General features: G+C 40.4%; 2 protein-coding genes across 5 annotated transcripts in view; both read left to right on the top strand.

Annotated features, from left to right (window-relative positions):
• Window positions 1-22,683, top strand: part of SRP19 (signal recognition particle 19) — an 823,764-nt gene that overhangs the window by 605,640 nt on the left and 195,441 nt on the right. The gene's annotated exons all lie outside the window — the stretch shown is intronic.
• The window catches only part of APC (APC regulator of WNT signaling pathway), a 143,417-nt gene continuing 139,382 nt past the window's right edge, over window positions 18,649-22,683 (top strand). For all 4 annotated transcript variants that reach the window (XM_050793029.1, XM_050793026.1, XM_050793021.1 and 1 more), the window contains exon 1: window positions 18,649-18,736. The gene's annotated coding sequence lies outside the window, so the exon portion shown is untranslated. The remainder of the gene's footprint in view (window positions 18,737-22,683) is intronic.

The following is a 22,683-nucleotide window of genomic DNA, read 5'->3' as shown; positions in this document are numbered from 1 at the left end:
GTGAAAATGATAGAATTGGAAGCTTCAAAGTAATCCACAAGCTTAATCAACAAAATACTAAATTTTGCTAGTGATAATGCTAAAATTTAGCTTTTTGCTATTATTATTAAGAAAGAGAACAGTATTTTGAAATAAGGCACTTGATTGCACCTAGGTCTTTGTTTTCTTTGTAAGATTGTGCTAAAACCTATCTGCTGCCTGTATTTAAAGGAGTAGTTACAACGTCCCTCCAGCCTCTGTGTAGGAGACAGACATGGGAAATCAGCCCCAGGTCTATGTGTGGGCTCCACAGACACTGCCAATACAAGAGTGCTGAACTCACATCTGAGTCACATTGCTGTACACACTACATAAATGATTTCAGACTTCAAAGGGAGAATATGATAGTGTAATGAATTTAAAATTCACAATGTACAACTTAAGTGAGAAGAAATGTATTTTAGTTTACTTCTGTATAGTGGAATTCAATTTAACTTTAAAGTTTCCATTTTCAATGTTGGAGGTAAACTCAGCCTTGTCACTCTCAAGGTAATTGTGTCAATGCAGTTTTAAGGTTAGTCTCTTGGAGTAAATATTCAGTCAAATTAAAGATTTAAGCTCAGTACAGTTGGAGCTCGAATTCAATACATGAGCTGCTATCCACTCTCAAGGATTCTCGTCTTCTCTTTCCCCTCTGGATATGTCTGCGTACAGGGGTTCATCTGGCTGTGTCCCAGGTGCTTGTGTCCTTGCTGCAGCTGAAGGTTTTACAGTTGATAACTTGTAGCCTGTTGTCTAAATGTGATAAAGGCCCACCATGGCCACCCCCAGTCAGCCCCTTCTGGCTCAAGCGAAGCTTGTAGACTCAACCTCACATTGATCTTTTGGGCTTCCCACCCTAGAGCCTGGGCTATAGGTCACCGTGCTCCAAGGCGAGATGGCCCCTGTCATGCCTATTGCTGGACCTGTTGCAAAGCCCAGTGCGCTTCCTCCATGTTCAGGCTGTGGGCACTGTGTCCAGCCTTCTCTCTACTTAACCTTCCATTTCTACTCAGTTTGGCAAGGAGTACGCTGTTGGGTGATTTCCTCCCAGGGTTCCAGAGAAGAGGGTCAAAGGTTCCCCCTGCTCTAGGGTTTCCAAGTTCATCTAGAAGTCTCTATTGCCTACAGCAAGGCTGCAGAGAGGTTGTAACTATTTCTTCAAATACAGACAGCAGATAGGTTTTAGTGCAATCTTATACAGAAAGCAAAGATCTAGGTGCAATCAAGTGCTTTATTTTAAAATACTACTCTTTTTCTTAATAACAGCAAAAAATCTAAATTTTAGCATTATTCCCGGCAAAATGTAGTATTTTCTTGATTGAGCTTATGGATTACTTTGAAGCTTCAAATTCTGTCATTTTCACCAGCATCTGATGACTCATGCAACTCTTCATTCTTGCTGATCTTGGCTTATTTTCGATGGACAAAAGGGCAGCAATAGAATCTCTTTGATCACTGATAATTTTATCACCTCTAACCCATCATTCTCAAGCAAGTGGGAGGTGCTCTTGAAGGAAAGTTATGACTGGGTACTAGGCCAAGACGCTTTGGAAATGGGGTGGTTGTAGGGGGATGGTAGGGCACATTGAGGACAGAAAAATACTTTTTCCTCAACAGTGAATGAATTGGCTACACTGAAGGAATACCGAACTTTGTCTGGAAGACCTTCAAGTGTAACCAGGAGCTGTGTTTCTTGAGAGCAGTGTCCTGAGGCAGCCAGCCTGAGCCATCTTGAAATTCTGTGGAGACCTAGAAGTATCTTTGGTTTCCATGGCCAGAGGCACAGAACACCTGGAGCACGGAACACCACCCTTATCCACTTCCTGCCTTCTAATCCCCACCGCCTGTGCTGAGTGATGTTATGCGGATGGCCATGACAGTCTGCTTTACACTGGTTCACTACCACTGTCATGTTTGTAGTGTTTGGCATCATGAGACATGAGGTAAAGAGATTATTATGGCAAAGATAAGGATAGGCAGCGAATTGCTATATGCGTAGTTCGAAAGTGAAATCATCAACGTTCATCTGGCTGACCAAGTGCATTACATACAAGGAGAACTAGAGTGGTTGCCTACCTCTACCCAGACACAGAAGACTTTGGTCTGCAGATGGCAACAGAATCCACACCAGAATCCAACTTCCACCCAAAACCTGGTCAACATCTAGTGATGCTGCTGCTGCTCTCCTGGTTTTAGCAGGAGGATTTTCTTTGTTGTCCCTAGTCCCATGACACAGTTCCCCTGTGGCTTGAAGCAGGGCTCTCCTGCAATGTGTACCCCACAATGGAGCTTGGAGCTTAAAAAGTCCCCATCTCCAGGCAGACTGGCTTCAGATGAGAATGAGAAGGAAGCCTAAACATTTCAGGCATGAGACGCTGTGCCAGTTATCAATTTATTACCTATCCATTCTGAATTCACCCTTCACTGCTTGCTCTGCAATAATGGAGTTAGACTCAGTATCTCTCTTCTGCCAGTTAGCATGAAGTTTGTCAGTAGAGGGTGCTAGAAGGGCACTGGAGGAAGAAGGGATTTCTTGTCCTATTTCTGGTATGCACCTATCAGCAAGTTCCTGCAGTACACACTGGTTTACACAGCATCAGCTCCTCCAGTGCACAGGGGATGGGAGTGTCCAGCAGCCAGCAATAAGTGGTACCTCCCTAGGCATATTGTTCCCTATCACCTTCTCAGGCTGCTTTGCAATGGAGTACCCTAAGCTCAGCACTTCCCGAGAAATATCTCCCCAAAAATCCTCTCAGGGAGCTTTGCCATGAGATCCAAGGCATGGCACCTCCCCATGGGAAGCTTCCCCTGGTAATCTAGAGGGTGGATTCCCAGGTAGTCCCACCAGTAGAGGACCTCAGCAAACCTCTTCTTCATCCAGTGAGCTATGGTTGCACCATCTACCAATGAGATCTGCATCTGGACCTCAGCCCAGGATGGAGAAGTCTCTTCCTTGGGTGCTCAAGCTCAGCCCTGAGTTGTGGCTGCTCTCCATTAGGTTGCTTTCAGCCTTAAAGTTATTTTTACCTTTGACTAGCCAATCTCCGCTTACTCTAATCTTTTGTTAAAGTTAATAGTTCTTTATTCCAATTTCTGATGTTCAAATTACAATGTGGTATCTGTCTTCTGATTGAATTCTGAACTAGCACTGATGCCGAAATGCAAACATACACAGCTATATCTGCTCCTAAGCCCACTGAAAATACACACACACACACACACACACTTTGAAATAGGGCAGAAGAGACTTAGGAGACCCATGTGAGCTCAGCTTTACTGCCAAAAGATATTTTCCAAAAGGAAGTGAAAAGGAACTCGGAAGGCAGAGTGAAACTTAGACCACAAAAAAAAGAAAGAAAGAGAAAGAAAGAAAGAGAGAGAAGGAAAGAAAGAAAAGAAAGAAAGAAAGAGAGAGAGAGAGAGAAAGGAAGGAAGGAAGGAAGGAAGGAAGGAAGGAAGAAAGGAAGAAAGAAAGAAAGAAAGAAAGAAAGAAAGAAAGAAAGAAAGAAAGAAAGAAAGAAAGAAAGAAAGAGAGAGAGAGAGGAAGGAAGGAAGGAAGGAAGGAAGGAAGGAAGGAAGGAAGGAAGGAAGGAAGGAAGAAAGAAAGAAAGAAAGAAAGAAAGAAAGAAAGAAAGAAAGAAAGAAAGAAAGAAAGAAAGAAAGAAAGAAAGAAAGAAAGAAAGAGAAAGAGAAAGAAAGATAGATACTGTCCAGCCCTCTTCAGGAACACAGAGATAGGCACTAAGTTGCCATCCATGGAGACATAAATGAAGAACTACTCACTCACTGCTTTGCACTTTATAAGGATGTTGGAAGGTCTTCAAGTCAGAGGACAGAAATAAAGCCCAGGACTCACCAGTGAGCACTCAAAATATAAGTTCAATTCTACTAATGGGAGATATTGGTGAGTCCCTTAATCCTGAATCCAGTTCTGCCTCATTAGATAAGGAGGAAACCCCGGGGCCCTGGCATCTAGGACCCCAGACTGCCATCACCCTGCTGCCAATAGTGCTTTACCCAACTTCCACTGCCCACTCTCTTGACCCACAAGGCATACCTGGGAGTTGACCCAACCCTCTTATCAATCCGGCCTTCCTATTTATCTTTTGCATCATCCCTGCACTTTGGGTTTTAGGGGTTTTAGTGCCTTCCCTTCCTCTTTTCTCTTCTCCCATCCTCCTTGATGGGGAGACTGGAAGAGGCACAATACAATTTCTAAATATGTTTGTTTTTAAAAAAACTCTATAAATAATTATGAGGTAGAAATCATAAAAGCATGGGTTCAAAATGAATAAAAATGCCAACTCCCTTAATGTTATGCAAATAGGTACTGTGGCTTATGACAAAATTGCTGAAGACAGCTTCATGCTGGGATTCAAAAAGTGCTGTATTTCAAATAACAGATCGAATGAAACAAAGCTGATGTGCTTGGAAAAAACCGGGGTAAGATGACACCAGCAGTGGTTCTAGTGTTGGCAAAGATTATAATGCCGAAGATACATGCAAGGAACTTACGTAAAACCAGGTCATATGTGAGAGAGAAAAACTCTAGAACATTCTTAAATGCACATGTAATTTTATATGATATGGGATTTTCATAAATAATAGTTAATTATAACAGTTTTTAGAAAAAGACATTTGACTGTTTTGGCTATATCCTTAGAAGTGTATATTATTTTCAAGTTGGCCTACCATTTTTTTAGTTGCTTTCTTGGGGGAAAAAAAAAAAAAGGAAAGTCTCCTCATATTCAGGATTGCCTAATGTTCAGGCACACGAGGAGTACCATGAGCCTGGTGGCTAGTAGTCAGACAATAACCTGTCTCTTTCAGTTCAAGGTAAAGCAAGCTTATGCTTGAGCCTCCCTCAAAGCTTCCTGCTTTAGGAATTTACTCATCTCTCGGACCTGGTGAGAACAGTGTCTGGCTCCCTGAGATACTAGTTTTCCTCCCTAGAAAAGTAGTTGGGAGCCCCTGGCATAGAAGTCTGTTTTAAAAATTCTGACACAACCCATATACATACATACGGTTAATTGGTTTTCAACAAAGGTGCAAAGTCAATTCAATGAAGAAAGAAGAGTCTTAAATGATAATCACAAATGATTATGGAACAACTGGACATCTATATACTAAAAAAGAGAGAATATTGATCCTTATCTTGTACCATATACAAAAATTAAGGTAAAAATAGATCATTAACCTAAATGTACAACCTATAACATGTTTAGAAAAAGTCATAGGAGAAAAATTTTGTGACCTTGGGTTAGGCAAAGATTCATTAGATACACCTATAACATGATCCACAAAAGAAAAAAAAACTGATAACTTGGACTTCATTAAAACTTAAAACTTCGGCTATTGAAAAGACACTTAAAAATATAAGCTACAGACTGTGAGAAAATATTTATAAAATACATATTCATTAAAAGACATATTTCCAAAATACATAAAGAGCTCTCTCAACTCAGTAGGTTTTTAAAATCCCATTTAGAAATAGGCAAAAATTTGAACAGACACTTCAACAAATTAAATACATAGATGGCAAATATGCACATGAAAAGATGCTCATCATTTAATATATGTGATTGGCGGTTTCTTATAAAGTTAAACATACACTTACCATATGACCCAAAAATCCCATTCCTAGGTATTTACTCAAGAGAAATGAAGATATACGTCCACTCAAAAAACTGTACACAAATATTTATAATGGATTTATTAATAATCACCCCAAACTGAAAACACTCAAATGTTTTTCAACCACTGAATGGGTAACAAATGATGGTACATCCATATAATGCCGTAAAAAGACAGGAAATACTGAAACATGCAACAACACGGGGGAATCTCCAATACATTATGCTAAGTGAAAGAAGCTGGACTCATAAGGTATAGGACAGTCTGCAAAAAAACAAAATGAGAGGGACAGAGAAGTAATCAGTGGTTGCCAGGAGCTGGAAATGGGGAGGGGGTTGACCACGAATAGGCTCGAGTGAACCTTTGGGTATGACAAAAATGTTCTATATCTTGATTGTGGTGGTAGTTACATGACTGTCTGCATTTGTCAAAGCTTATTAAACTATACTTTAAAATGGTGAATTTTGCTGTATATAAATTACAACTCAATTTTAAAAAACAAAAACAAAACCAAAAACCTCTGACCCAGATCACGGTGGTCATTGTTGGTGAAAACTGCTGGCTTCTTAGCTCTCTTATGAGTGGGTTTACCAGCTAATCCCTGACATATTTGTGGTTCCAGGACTCCTAAAGGGTTGTGCAATGGTTTGTCTCCTTTCTCAAAGACAGCTGCTGACTGCTGGTGAAAGATAGAGAGAAAGAAAGATGTACACAAGCAAGTCAGGGAGAACTTTATCTTCCTTTTCCTTCCTGTCTTTCTTTTGTCTTCTTCCTCCCTCTTCTGCCTATTTCCTGAAGCTCTTATTTTTCTCTCATTTACTTTTCCTATTTATTCATCAGCTGAAACCTTGCTGAAAGGGATTAGCTGGTGGCTAAATCGAGCAGGGCAAAAGGACGCATTTGCTTCTAATCAGTAGTACACCAGTAAATGATTAATAACCAGCTCTCTGAAACACAAACACACACACACACACACACACACACACACACAACTGAAGTTTCTTTTAAATTTTACTGATATGAAGAGTATACAGCACAGGCTGGGCGCAGTGGCTCATGCCTGTAATTCCCAGCACTTTGAGAGGCTGAGGCCGGTGGATCACTTGAGGTCAGGAGTTCAAGACCAGCCTAGGGAACATGATGAAAACCCATCTCTACTAAAAAAAAAAAAAAAAAATTACAAAAATTAGCCGGGCATGGTGGCACATGCCTGTAATCCCAGCTACTCAGGAGGCTGAGACAGGAGAATCACTTGCACCCGGAGGCAGAGGTTGCAGTGAGCCAAGATCATGCCATTGTACTCCAGCCTGGGCAACAGAGCAAGACTCCATCTCAAAAAAAAAAAAAAAGAAAAACGAAAAGAAAAGAAAAAAGAGTATATAGCACAGAGTGTATAAATATTAGCAAAACAGAAAATATTCTTTAATGTGAATTTCATATAGCCAATAATTCTCATGATTTTTGCTCATGAATGTTTCACTGATTTTTGCTGAACTTTTGTATCTGTAGCCAACATATCATTATAAATAACAAAGAAGTGTAGTTTTGACAAGAATCCTGGCTGATATTTTCTTTGTCATTAATGAGTAAGATGAAAGTGAAACAACAAAGATATGTGTTAGAACTTTATTTGTCAATAATGTGAGTGACTCGGGAGAATTTGATAATGGTATTTAAATACTGGAATAATATTTCCTCAATCTTTGTGCTATTCACAAAGCAAGAGCAATAGACGTGACATGCTTTTAACTTTAATGTACAACATTAACATTTTCTCCATCGCTAGACTAACAACAAAACAGTAAGTCAAGCCCAGATTTTGAGCATGTCTTGAGTTCTCTGGTGTAAATGCTCTCACTCCGGTCAATTTCTAACTACCAATGTGACATCGTTGAACTCAGTGTTTTGAACAGATGTGCCTAGAACATTGTACAGTATTTCCACCATTCAGATACAACAGACGGAATGGCATCAGGAGCATAGGAAATGGTTAAATGTGAGAAAATGATTTGAAAGTGATGAGTTTTGAGTGTTTATTACCTTTGTTTTCAATATAATTTATTGAATTGCAATTTTATATTATTTAATTTTTAATAATAGCTGTGTGTAACTGCCAACTCATAAAATCTCTAAACTGACTTTCTCTCGGTTCTTTAAGCTGGCTCTAGTCCACTAAAGATCTTGGTGCAAGTCTCTGGATCCCTCCCCAACCCCAAATGATGGGGGAGCAGTAGCAGCATGAAGGGAGAGCGGATGCAAGCATAAGTTGTTTCTCTTGAACCCCACTGCTCTCAACGTGCTGCTGGGGCTGCTTTGGTCTTATAGGATGGTCCCCTGAGCTACTCAGACTGCTTGGGGTGCTTAGGGGTGCTTATCAATGTCATCAGCCAAACCATAAACTGTGTCAAGATATTGATGTGAATTTCAGTGAAATAAATGATTTGGTTTTCTTTGTTAAATTTTATTCATTAAAATATGCTTTTTTAAAAATGAGGATTTATTGTTGAGGGCAATATTGTTATTCTGAAACTCCTTTCATTTTAAAGTAAATCTGAAAAAGAACCACCAAAATGGTGACAATTTTATTGTGAATGGTGAGATTTTTTTTCTTTCTTCTTGTGATTTTCTGAAGTTTCCAAATTTTCTACGATAAATAGCTAACATTTTAGTAGTATGAAAAACAATTGAGACAAATGTTTCGTAACTTGATATTCAAGTTACATTGGTGTTGTCCCTTTAAGTACTAGAAGAATACATAGCACTTTCAGTAAAATAATGCCGAGGGAACAGACATTGCTATGCTCAGTTTCATTTAAAAACCAGATGTCCGGGAATTGGATATGGCTAATTATCAATTTCTACCCAGATGGAAGATTTTCCTTTTTTTTTTTTTTTTTTGTCATTAGACAGAAAAGCACAGTGTCTCTGGTTGATCATTGCATTTAGCCACTTTAATTGGAAAGCTTTAAGAAATAGGTGGAGCTTAAAAGAAGGGAAGTTTAGTGTATCAGGAGTGAAATGTTGATACAGGCACAAGAGAAATAAAAAAAGAAGAAACATGTATAATAGATGTCATAATTAAAGATTTTCAAGCTTGCTCTATTACCAATTCAATTAGTGTTGGAAATGGAATTCACACCTTCTCATATCTGCCTTCCAAATTATGCCAAGATTTAGCAGCTTATAACAAGAAGTATTTTTTTTTTTCAAAGTTTCTGTTGGTCAGGGATTTGAGCATGGTTTACCTAGGTGCCCCTGCTTCAAGGTCTCTCATAAAGCTTTCAGCCAAGGCTGCCTTGACTGAGAGAGTCACTTCCAAGCTCTCTCACATGATCGATGGCAGGGAGTTCCCCATGAACTGTTGGACTAAGAACCTCAGTTCCTCACTAGCTTTTGGGCAGAGGCCTCCCTCAATTCCACGTCACATGGGCCTCTCCATAAGGCAGTTTATGTCCTGGATTGGAGCGTGTCCTCCACCTTGGTTCATCCATCATTTCCTGTCTTCCAGACACTTGCCAAATTGCTCATCAACTGATGGAACATTCTTAATTCCCAATAGTCACAAATTTATTCCCATTTATGCAGTTATTGGGCAGGGAACAGACCGAGGTTTAATCATGAATGGGTGTTGCATTTTGTCAAATGCTTTTTCTGTATCAAATGATGTGATTACATATGAATTTTCTTCTGTAGCCTGTTGATATGTAGATAATGTAGATCACATTGATTGATTTTTTTAATACTGAACTAGCCATGCATACCTGGGATAAATCCTATTTGCCATGTCATATTTTTTTAAAATACATTATTGGGTTTGATTTGCTAGTACAGTCAAAATCCTCCATATCTGTGGGTTCTGCATCCATAAATTCAACCAACTGCAGATCAAAAATATTTAGAAAAATAACAATAAAATAACACTATAACAATGAAAATAATAAAAATAAAAACCAATATGGTATAACAACTATTTACATAGCATTTACCCCATATTAGGTATTACAATCACAAAGTGCATAGCAACATTTTAGTCAATTAACAGACCACATACACAATGATGATCTCATAAAATTATAATTCTATATTTTTGCTGTAACTTTTCTATGTTTAAATATACACATACCTACCATTGTGTTACAATTGCCTATGGTATTCAATGCAGTAACATGTTGTATAAGTTTGTAGCTTAGGAGCAATAAGCTAGATCATATAGCCTATGTGTGTCCTAGGCTATGCCATCAAGGCTTGTGTAAGTGCATGCTATGATGTTTGCACAATAACAAAATCACCAAACGCATTTCTCAGAATGTATTCCTGTCATTAAGCAGAGCATGTCTATTAAGTAATCTAGAGGTGATTTAACATATACAGGAGGATATGCCTAGATTAAACGCAAACACTGTGCCATTTTATAGAGGAAACTTTAGTATCTGTGGAATTTGGTATTCTCCAGATCTTGAAACCAATTCCCCATGGATTCCAAGAAAGAACAATGTTTTCTTGAGGATTTCGGTGTCTAAGTTTTTGAGAAATATTGGTCTGTAATTTCCTTTTATTCTACTGTGTTTGTCCAGTTCGGGTATCAAAGTAATACTGGCCTCATAAAGTGAGTAGAGAAGTATTCCCTCTTCTTCTATTCTCTAGAATAGAATGTTTAAAATCAGAGCTAATTCTTCTCAGAATGTTTGGTAGAGTTCTCCAGTGAAGCCATCTGGGTTTAGAGATTTCTTTTTTCAGAGCATTTTAGTGGCAGTTCAATTTATTTCATGGTTATAGAACTATTCTGTTTCAGCTTGTTTGAGCTTCAGTCATTTATGCTTTTCAAGAATTGGTCCATTTCTTCTAAAGTTGAGGATTTCTTCTAAAGTTGTTTAATTTGTAAGTGTACACTTGTCCATGGCATTCCCTTTTATTCTTCTAATACCTGCAAGAATTATAATTATATTGTTTCATAACTGATATTGGAAATTTGTGTCCCCTCTCTTTTGATTTTGTCAGGCTTGCTAGAGATTTATCAACCAGCTTCCTGTTCCATTGATTTCCCTATTGTTATCCTTTTCAATTTTATTGATTTTGCTTTTATCTTTATTATTTCCTTCCTTCTGCTTGTTTTGGGTTTATTTTGCTCTTCGTTTTTCTTGAGGTAGAAACTTAGGTGATCAATTTGGGATCTTTTCTAAGGTAATCATTTTATTTTTTTGAATGTAATCATTTAGTGTTATGAATTTCTCTCTCAGCACCACCTTAGCTTCATTCCACCAATTTTGATATGTTGTATTCACATTTCCATTCAGTTCGGTATATTTTTTAAAACTTTCCTTTGAGACTTCCTCTTTGCTGAGGTATTATTTAGAAGTGTGTCATTTAATCCAGGCGCGGTGGCTCACGCCTGTAATCCCAGCACTTTGGGAGGCCAAGGTGGGCAGATCACCTGAGGTCAGGAGTTCGAGACGACGACGACGACCACGACGACGACGACGACGAAGAGGCAGCAGCAGCAGCAGCAGCAGCAGTAGCAGTGCAGGAGGAGGAGGAGGAGGAGGAGGGGGAGACGGGGAGGGGGAGGGGGAGAGGGAGAGGGAGAGGAAGAAGGTGTCGTTTAATTTTCAAGTGTATAGAGATTCTCCTGAGGACTAATTCAATTTCATTATGCTCAGAGGACATACTCTGCATAGTTTGTTTTCTGGCCAAAGATGTGGTGTGTCATGGATGCTTCAAAAAAAAAAAGTGCATTCTACTGAGTGTTGTATTAATGTCTGTTAGATCCTATTGATTAATTCTGTTGTTGCTGATTTTCTGCCTAGTAGTTCTACCAATTACTGAGAGAGGGATGTTGATGTCTTTAACTGTAATTGCAGAGGTCCATGATAAGACATTGAATTTGAAAAAAATACAATGTTTGAATATAAATTTAGGTGAGAAAGTAAATATTTCTTTAGAATGAGAAAATAAATCTAGAACACTGACACAAAATCCACAAGCATCACAAAACCTGGAAAAATAACACAAGTGCATTATTTTACTGCCTGACATACCTCTGTAGTTTTGTCCTATATTTTTTGTCTAGATGCTCTTTAATTGGTGATTTTGTTTAATTATAATTCAATAGATTGAATAGAAATATAATTCAGTCTTTCTTCTAACATGGTTAATCAAAAATTTTTTATTATTGATAGTTTAGGTTTTTTTCAGCTTGACAACTTGTTATTAGTAATGGCTTGTGATTTCTTAAGATTGTCGTCTCATTTGGGAAAAATTCTATCATGTCTTTTCTTTTTCTGTGATATCTACACATTTCTTTTCCATATGTACTATAAAGTTGGGAAGAATTTTCTATAGACTAACTTCTGGCTCTATACATACTTTGGGTTCAGGTGCCACAGAACATGTTCATATTGCAACACAAATTCTGGTCCTCCCCACATTGTGTTAGAATGCAGACAGAGTCAGGCACTGGACTATAGGTACTCCTGGAAGCTATTCCTCCACTAGGATAGCTATCAATAAGATACTAGACACAGACATAACTATGAATCACATAAATATCCTCTGACCAAATTTTTTAAAATGTATCTTAAACTCAACTTCCCCTTAGCTGGAACCCAAAGTTATTAGAGCTACTCTAATACCACCTGACAAAACAGAACTGTGACAGACAGTAAGTCAAAGTGGAAAGAGATAATGCCCTCAACCAATTGTGATTAAGAGATACTACTTTTGCAGATTTTACAAAAACTTACGAACGTATTGCTAAGGCATTTTCCAGGACCCATGCAAGCGTCCATGCAAGTGAAGAGCCTTGAAGCTTAACATTCATTAGTTTCACCAAAAATTAAGTCCTGCTACTGACATTTTAGTGGAATATCCAGAGGAGAAGGAAGTAAACACTGGTTCTTAGCCTCCCCCCCACCATCTAGCAGCAGAAGTTTCTTAGATGTCTTTTTAAAAGTACTTTTCATTATGAAAAATTCCAAGCATACACAAAAGTAGTAAGAATAATATAATGAATACTCATGGTACTCATCAGCTTCTGTTTGTTTGGACACTTTCAATTCAAGAAATTGTAGGAGATAAATACAAATATGAATAAGATATGGCCTATGCCTTCATGTATATATCTATTATAGTAAAGAAGACAAGACATGAGGCCAACACACAGCTATGTAATACTACCTAAAGGAGAACAATAAGCCATGGAAGGAGAGATGACCTCTGGCCAGGGATGACCAGTAAGGGCTTCAAGGAAGACATGGCCTAGGCAAAAAACAAGTACACATTTTAACTTGTCCACGCTGAGACAGAATCAAGATATCTAAAATACATATTTTCTGGGTTTTTACCCAAGAGTTCCTCTTGACTTTTAGGAAATAATCCAACCTCCTTACTATTTATCTAGACCTCTAACCAGATACTCAGATTCATTCAGATTTAAGTATCATTTATTGAGTGCTTGCCAGGTGTGATGGCTAATTTTATGTGTCAACTTGACTGGGCTAAGGGATGCCCAAATAAGAGATAAAATATTATGTCTGGGTGTGTCTGTGAGGGTGTCTCAGAAGGAGATTAGCATTTGAATTCATAGACTGAATAAAGAAGATCTCCCTCACCAATGTGGGTGAGCATCTTCTCCTGTCTTGGACATTAACTCTCCCGGTTTTTTGAGCTTCAGCCTCAGACCGGCATTCATACTGTCAGCACCCTGATTATCAGGCCTTCAGACTCAGACTGAATTACACCACTGGCTTTCCTGGTTCTCCAGCTTACAGATGGCAGATTGTGGGATTTCTTGGCTTCTATAACCACAGGAGCCAATTTTTATAATAAATCTCATATATATATATTTTACATATATATTCTAGTTGTTCTGTTTCTTTGGAGAACCCTAAATAATGCACCAGGTGCTGGTCATTTTCATATGCACCATTTCATTTAATCCTCACAACACAACAAGCCTGAGACAGATATTATAAGCACCACATCTGAAGATGAGAAGAAAATTCCAGAGAGGCTACTTGTACAAAGCTGCACAGATAAAAAACATAACTAAGCCCAGAAATTCTAACTTCAAGGGCTTTTTAAATTTATCATCTACCCCTGCATGGTACTTTTATTAAATTTTCAAAATACTTCCCCATTTCACAAACCTTCAGTGGCCCTCAGTCACTACATGATGAAATTAAATGTCCTTAGTTTACCATTTTCCATTCTCTAAAATCTAGTCTTGGTTTTCCTTCAACTTTATTTTCCATTTGTAAGACTATGTCTGAATTATCTTTCTATGTTTAGGATATTGCCCTCCTCATGAAGCAGAAGTCCCCTCTCACTACGGAAATTAAAAGTTCATATGCTAATTTTCCTGGCATTCCTATCGATTAGCGCTGTGCTATCAACTATGGTAGCCTCTGGCCACATGTGGCTACTGAGCACTTGACATATGGTTAGTGCAACATGTTGAAAAATTTTGGATATATTGGGTTAAACAAAATATATTATTAAAATTGGTTTCACCTAGTTTTTGTTTGGCTTTAGAGTCAAGGTCTCCCCGTGTCACCCAGGTTGGAATGCAGTGTCACAATCATAGCTCACTGCAGCCTGGAACTCCTGGGCTCAAGTGACCCTCCTGCCTTGCCTTCCAGAGTAACTAGGACTACAGGCATGTACCACCATTCCCAACTAATTTAGAGACAGTGTCTTACTATGTTACCCAGGCCGGTCTCAAATTCCTGGTCTGAAGCAATCTTCCCATCTCCTCGGCCTTCCAAAGTGCTGGGATTAGAGGCTGTGTTTTTTTTTTTTTTTTTTAACCTTTCTTATGTGGCTACTAGAAAACTTAAAATTATGTATGTGGCTTGTATTATATTTCTATTGGACAGCATGTAGCTAGAGTGTTAATGTGTGACTAGGTTATACCCATGATTTGTCCCCATTCTAGGCTTGAGGTTGAAAGCTAATGTTGTGAATATGAAGTGACTCTCCATTCTGTTGAGAGTAGTGGCAGTGATAGTAACTGTATCTATTTTCCAGAGGCAGCAGAGGTATCAACCACTCTAGGTCAAGTGGTATTGGCAGTCTCAGTTTTGGTATTTGCATCCAGCAGTGGCTACAGTGATGGCTTCTTGGGACCAGTTCCGGGCATAATGTCGCATGCTGTTCCTGAAGATCCTGTAGGTGTCAAATATCCTTCTAATAAATTCCTTTTCTGCTAAGGCCCTTCATGGAGTCTCCCTTTCCACCCCAGTCCACAAGATCCTTCCCTTTTTCAGCATCAATAGTGAATAACATCCAAACCACGCACTTGGCACTTGGCCCATACTAGTTATCTTATCACAGGAAAGTGTCTAGTTTTCTCAGCCAGACTGTAAAATTCCCTGTGGCAGGAACCCTGTCTTTACGTAATTGTTTCTTAGTATCTGTCAGACCTTGGTCACAGCATCACTGGAGGAATACTTGTTAGTTACTACTGCAGATCTTTGAAGTAGGCAGGGTGGCTATCATTATTCCTGTTTGTACAGATGAGGAAACTGTTGTTCAGTGACTGGCTTGAGGTTGTGCAGCTGGCTTGCTGCCCAACTGGGGCAGTAGCTCAAGCCTTCTCACTGCCTGCCCACATCACTTTCCTCTATTTCAGGCCCTGCCAGATAAAATGGTGTATTAATTTCATAGAGCTGTTATAACAAAGTACCACAGATTGGGTGGCTTAAAACAACAGATATTTAATGACTTAGAGTTCTGAAAGTTATAAATCCAAAGTCAAGGTGTCCACAGGGCCATGTTCCCTTGAAAACCTGTAGGAAAGTCCATGCATGCCTCTTCCTAGCTTCTGACGGTTTGCTGGCAGTCTTTGGCATTCCTTGGCTTGTAGCTGCATAACTCCGATTTGTCTTTGTCCTCATCTGGCATCCTCACGTTCTGTCTCTGTCTTCACATGGTCACCTTCTTAAAGGGACAGTAGTCATGGTCGGTTATCCTACTCTATTGCAGTATGACCTCATTTTATCTTAATTATATCTGCAATAACTTTATTTCAAAATAAGGGTACATTCTTTGGTACTGAAAGTTAGAACTTCAACATACCTTTTTTCAGAGTAGCACAATTCAGTCTCTAACAGATGGTAACCATAAGAGAAGCAAATACCATAGAAACTGAAGACTTTGTCTTGTTTCTAGGATTTATTCCAAGGATTACATTGTAGTGAGGTAGAAGGTGGGGAAGTGTTTTCAAGTATATATTCCTACCTACTACTTGATTTGCACATGGACTGATAGGGTTTGGTTGATGAGCATATGTTATGAGTTCAGTGAATCTCTTCTCTCGTGTAAGGACTAAATGGCCCCTACAAATAAGATGCCAGCCCCATCCTTCCTGGTAGGTCTCCCCAGCCATCCCGAGGCAGCTATCCCATTTAGAGGGGAAATGATGGTGTGTAATTCTGATAAGTCAATGGAAGAAGAGGTTGTTGCAGTGAGCCTATAACTCTTTTCCAGAGGGGTCTTTGGGGGTCTAAGGTATCACCTGGGTCCTAGATGGGAGAGCTAGTCCCATCTAGGCACAGTGAGAAGCCTAACCAATGGATGCAGCTAGCATTTAGACTATGTATCCATTTAGATGGTATTTCTTCTTTTCCTTTAATGAAAATGTATGTACGTTATTAATAAAAATAAATACAGAATTAAAAAAAAAAACATTAAAAGGAAAATGCTAAAATGAGCTCTGCTCTAGTTCAAAAGAAAAGAATGACAATAGTTTCCGGTCAGGCCCTTTGAGGTCCTATACAGGGATAGTAATATGACTGGGACTCTTAACTGGGGGTAACTGAAATCTCTAATGAAAGCCTGCTAATGACACAGAATCAAATCACCAAATAAGCCTGTCTCCAAATCCAATTTCTTTAGATGGGAAGGGCATAGACTTTATGGTCAGCACTATCCCTTAATGTGAGACCTTGGGCAAGGGACTTAATCTCTCTGAATTTGCCCATGTATAATAGTGAGGATAATTATCTAGCAGGTTGTGGTGAGGATTTCATATCTAACATAGTTCACAGCACATACAATAGGGATTCCATTAACTTGAAGCCTTCCTTCTCCCCATACTACAAACATACGTAATATAAACCCTGCCCACTGCCCCACCATCACCCACCCTTCTCCATCCCATTTGCTCTCTCCAAGGTTCCTATTTATAAATTAGTTGAGGATACATATAAATAAGAAGTGACTTGCATTTAGTACACCACCAACTAGTTAGACTCTGACAAACTTCCACACTTATCAAATCAAAAGACACTGAGCGAAAGATCACCCATGCCAGGCATGGTGCTTGGCACTGTGTGTTCATTGGTGAACAAAATGTCTTCCCTTTCTTATGGAGTCCGCTGTTTAGTGTGGAGGCAGTGAAGAAACAATAAATAGACCATTTAAAAACATATTGAGTACCATGGAAAAGATGATAAGGTGCAATGATTGAGAATAATAAGGAAGGCAGGGGAAAATTTATTATTCTAGGAAGGATGGCCTTTCTGAGGTGACATTTAAACTGAAACTTGAAAGATAACAAGTTAGACATTTAAAGAACAAGAGGAAGGGTCTTCCAGGTAGTCAAGGGGGCATATACAAAGCAGCAAGGCAGTCAGGAGCTAGAAGTGTTTGAAGAGGAGTAGTGGGGGCTAGGGGAGGCAGCGTCAACAACATTCAAGGGCCATTTTGAATAAAATCCAACTTCTTACCAAGACCCGGAGGCCCTACCTGATTTGGCCTCTTACTCCCCCGACCACTTCCCCTTCCCACTGTCCATCCCACCTATTCTTTCTGTCCCTCTTTCATATCAGACTTGCTACCACCTCAGGCTCTGTTCTGTGGTTCCCTCTGCTGAAAGCTTTTGCCTCAGGTCTTCCGATGGCTCCTGGGCCCCCGTGGTAAGTTAGGGTTCAGATTAAACGTCACCTCTGGAGAAAGATCAGTAATCACCGCCTCTCTGTCCATCATCTTTCTGTGTGGTTTGCTCTCTTTCTATTCCTTATCACCATCAAACATTCTTTTGTTTACTGTCTTTTATTGTCTATTCTTTCACACTAGAATGTAACTTCCATGAGTTTATTGTATTTCTTATTGCTGTAAATCTAGAGCCTGAAACAGTATCTAGTATATATCGGAAACCCAAATGATACTGTTTAATTAATGTTGAATGAAATGAAACTGAAGAGGTAATGTATGGTAAATAACTTACCACACTGTGTGAGACAAACAAGGATTTCCCGGAAGAGGTGTTTTAAAATTAAAACTACAGGGTGGTAGTGAGAGGTGGTAGGAAAGCAGAGGTCGCAGCTACAAAATAATAACTTGTTCATCTCCGTTTCTCCGCTATCTTATGAGCCCCTGTGGGGTTGGGACGGAGTTGTATTCATCTTTCCATCATCAGCGTCTAGTACGGGGAGTAGCAAATAGTGAGCATTCGACAGATGTTTGCAGAATAATAACGGACTAGTGTGTGCAGAAGGCTCTATTAACTGGGCTGCAGCACAATTCAGAGAAGGACAGTAGGTATGGCAACTGAGACTCGGCTGCCTAGGCAGCAATGGCTCACGGGACAGAATCGCCAAGCAGTGCCCCGCAAGCGGAGCGCAGCACCCATTGCGCCTGCGCATAACAGGCTCTAGTCCCTCTGCTGTGGGAAGCCAGCACCACCTCTCACGCATGCGCAGTGTATTCTTCCCACCTCCCACAAGATGGCGGAGGGCAAGTAGCAAGGGGGCGGGGTGTGGCCGCCGGAAGCCTGGCCGCTGCTGGGGGGGACCTGCGGGCTAAGGTCCGGGAGCAGCGGACCGAGGTTGGCTCGATGCTGTTCCCGGGAACCGTTGTTGGCTGTTGGTGAGGAAGGTGAAGCACGCAGTTGCCTTCCCGGGCCCCAGCGCCCCCTATGTACGCCTCCCTGGGCTCGGGTCCGGTCGCTGCTTTGCCCGTTTCTGTACCACCCTCAACTCTCCGGTCCTGGAGCACCGGCGGCAGCAGGAGCTGCGTCCGGCAGGAGACGAAAAGCCCAGGCGGCGCTCGTACTTCTGGCCACTGGGCGAGCGTCTGGCAGGTGAGTGAGGCTGCAAGCATTGACGTCTCCTCCCCCGGCAAAGCTTCCTCGGCTTTGCCCCGCCGCTGCTCCGGACCCTACGGTGCTCGGCCCGACCCCGTGGCTCTCTTCTCTCCACGTCCCACCCTCTCCCCTCCCCGCACTCCCCATTCAGGCCTCCAGTTGGCCCCTGGCTTTGCAGGTCCTCCATTCTCACGCAGTGGAAGGGGGTCGCGACGCCCGCAGTCCTCCACCTTTCCTGGCTGTTGCTGGAGCTTCGCCTCTGCAAGCGGTGCCCCGTTCGCGTTAGGTGGGTGGGTCGTCCGCCCCTCCCATTTTAGTCGCTTCCCAGTCTTCCTCGTTTCGACCCTCTTGCTTCCTCTAAAAGTTTTAAACTCTCTGCCTGGGAAAATACCCGATAGCCCAGCATGTGGAGTTACAAAGAAAGGGCTGTTATCCAAAGGCCGGTGAATTTTGTTCACTTTAATGAGAGAATCAAGTCCCCAGGAGCCTTGGATGGTTTAGGTCGGAGTCTGACTCCTTGACCCTCGGAGTAGAGGAATGGTGCCTGTGTTGGCAAATGATTGTTCATCTAAATCATTCATTTTTTCCGGCTGTAGGAAATCTTTGGCCTCTGATCCTTTGAGGTGGGGGCGTGAGCTTTCTAGATCTAGTGAAAGAATTGGGAAGTGTTATATTCGTTTTAAAAAAGAAGACCTTATGCAGTACATGTAAGACATCACTTAATGGCACAAGCAAGGATAAGTGATTTATTCTTTTATTCAGAGTTAGCTTAAATTGCCCACTGACGTTTTAGAATTCCATGTTGTACAAGCCCTTTGTTTCTATTTAGACAGGACTAAAATGGAGAAAAGCTTTTTAAGTTCAAAACTTCTTAAATTGCTTGTATTCTCGATTGTTGTCACTGCTTAACACTCCTTAGGAGTACTCGATATTTTCCATATAATTTAGACTTGTCAGTCTCAGCTCCCTCCTTTATTTGTGGAGCAAGGGTAGTCAGAATTACTAGTGTAAAAAACTGTCCTAAATAACGTGGTACCTTGCCAGAGTTGGAAGTACAAAATGTAGGATCAAAGCGGTAGCGGAGGAAGTTGCCATGGCTAATTTTTCCATCTTTCCCTGGATGCAAGGGTTGGATAATGTGTCAAGAGCCCCAAAATTGTAGAAGTGAGATTAAAAATACAAATGATAGCTTGCTCTTTGAGATTGCTAATGGGTGGACCTTTTTATTAACATTAAATTGAGCAACATCGTTTTCTGGAAGTTATGCTAGTTGTTCTCCAAAGTTATAAGCACAAACTATGCCTGCTGTATTAGAATTGTATGCTAAAAGTTTTTAACGTGTGGGTTATAAATAGCCTGACAGATTTGTTTACTTTTCATTCTGTCTCATAACACATAATCTGTTTTTCCCTTTGCTGTGGACTTTTGACCTATTAATGCATTTTTAAATTTTAGAGATAGAATTGTTCAGCTTAAAAGAAGGAGGAATATTTTTATGTTTTATTCTTGTATGAGCTAGTTGATTCGTTGCTAGCCTTCACTTTTCTAGAACCAGAGCCTGTGTGTTTTTAGAGCTGGTTGTCTCTGAATTCTCTGCATACAGTTTGAAGGGACCGTAGCAAAGTCGGGGTTTCTGAGCCCCAGTCAGTGGCTTACTGCTTTTGGCAAAATGATTTGAAGCTCTGTATCAAAAAACATCTGACCTCAAACTCTAAAACCTCTGACTTTGGCAGGGTGTGGTGGCTCATGCCTATAATTCCAGCACTTTGGGAGAGGCCAAAGCGGATGCATCGCATGAGTCCAGGAGTTTGAGACCAGCCTAGGCAACATGGTGAAACCTCGTCTGTACAAAAAAAAAAAAAAAAAAAAAAAACAAAAATAAGTCAGGCGTGGTGGTGCATGCCTGTGATTCCAGCTACTTGGGAGGCTGAGGCAGGAGGATTGTTCGAGCCCGAGATGTGGAGATTGCAGTGAGCCAAGATCATGCCATTGCACTCCAGTCTGGGTGACAGCGAGACCCTGTCTCCAAACAAACAAACTAGCCCTCTCACTCTTCCACTCTTAATGGAATTTGGTATTTTTTCCTTTCTCTCTCACTTTCTCTTTATGAACCTTCTTTGTCTCCTTGTTCGTCCAATCCATTACCCTAGTGCTGATTTCATTTGCCTCCCTGTGTAACCAGGATCCCATGATCATCAGCTTTTACTAAGCTGCTATTGGTGGCCTAGAATGCTTCACTTTCTGTAGACGTACCTTTCCAGTGCCCAATCCTAAATAAGCCTCACTAGCTTTATCAGTTTGACCCCTGAAATTCTGAGGGACATCAGAGACAGCTATATGAGGATATTGGTAAGTTTTTATGCCAGTTGGTGCTCTCTGCTGGGTCTCTAGTGTTGTGTTCCTTTTCTTCTCATTTCCTAAGGTTTTTATAGCAAATAACTTGATCTCTTCCTTTACTGAGAAAAATCTCAACCATCTGAGGTATACTTCCACTTCACTTTTTTCATCTCAATGTCATCTCTTTATTTACATGTATCTCAGAGGAAGAAATGACCTTCCTTCTTTTCAAAAGCAACCCCCTCCCTCCAAATGTGTCCATGATTACCCTTTCCCATCTTTCTTTCTCTAGAAACTGTCCATTTTCATTTCCTATCCACTTTCTTCAGCCTCTCCCTCTCTAGTCTACATAGATGCTTGTATCTTCTGCCATATAAGTGTGTATGCTGTTCAACTCTAGGAGGACATTCTAAAGCTTGAGTCTGCTATGCCACTCTATTTCTGTTCTTTTCTTTAAAGACTCATTCTTTCATCCCAGGAAGCTGTTATAGTAGGAAGAACATTGACTTTTGAGCAAGATAGAACTTTTGATCTTGGTTTTTGAAGTCTTTTAAAACCACTTTAGTAGCTGTGTGACTGTGGGTATGTTACTATTCAGATTTCATTCTGTATCTATAAAATATGTTATACTTATCTCACAGGATGGTAGTTGAAGAAATTAACACATGTTAAATGTCCATCCAAGTGTTTGGTACATTGTAGAGTTCTTACTAAATGTTTCTATCCTTTGCACTCGGACTGCCTTTACCATTTCACCACTGAAACTACTGTTTTATAAGTTGTCTGTGACCTCTCAATCACCAAATCCAATGATATTTCCTCTGTCGTCCTTGGTTTCCTTAGACCCAGGAGTTCCCAACCCCCAGGCTGCAGACAGGTATGGGTCCTTGGCTTGTTTGGTGTTAGGAACTGGGCAGCATAGCAGGAGGTGAGCAGCAGGAAAGCAAGCATTACCGCCTGAGGTCCACCTCCTGGCAGATCAGTGGCGGCATTAGTTTCTTATAGGAGCGCCAGCTTTGTTGTGAACTGCACATGCAAGGGGTTTGGTTGCATGTTCTTTATGAGAATCTAATGCCTGATGATCTGAGGTGGAACAGTTTCATCCTGAAACCATCCCCCACCCAACTCCTGTCCCATGGAAAAATTGTCTTCCACAAAACCAGTCCCTGGTGCCAAAAAGGTTGAGGACTGCTGCCTTAGATCAGTTGTGAAATATACTGATATACTGTCTTCTATCACACCACTGCATTCCAGCCTGGGTGACAGAATGAGACTCCGTCTCAAAAAAAAAAAAAAAAATATATATATATATATGTGTGTGTGTGTATATATATGTGTGTGTGTGTGTGTGTGTGTGTGTGTGTATATATATACACACACACACACTGGCTTCTGTAGTCATAAAATGATCTAAATTTCTTGGCTTTTCTGCATTATACTTCCTGATTCTCTATTTCTCAGGAAGTTTCTTCACATTTTCCTTATATCAGTTAGCCTGCAAATGGGATTTAAAAATGAAAGATATCTCACACCTGTAATCCCAGCAGTTCTGGGAGGTGGACATGGGAGGATTGCATGAGGGGCGGAGTTCAAGGCTGCAGTGAGCT

This window comes from Macaca thibetana, chromosome 6 (assembly GCF_024542745.1).
Source record: "Macaca thibetana thibetana isolate TM-01 chromosome 6, ASM2454274v1, whole genome shotgun sequence".
Taxonomy (NCBI): domain Eukaryota; kingdom Metazoa; phylum Chordata; class Mammalia; order Primates; family Cercopithecidae; genus Macaca; species Macaca thibetana.
The sequence above is the reverse complement of the archived record's forward strand: the minus strand, read 5'-3'. Positions and strand labels throughout refer to the sequence as shown.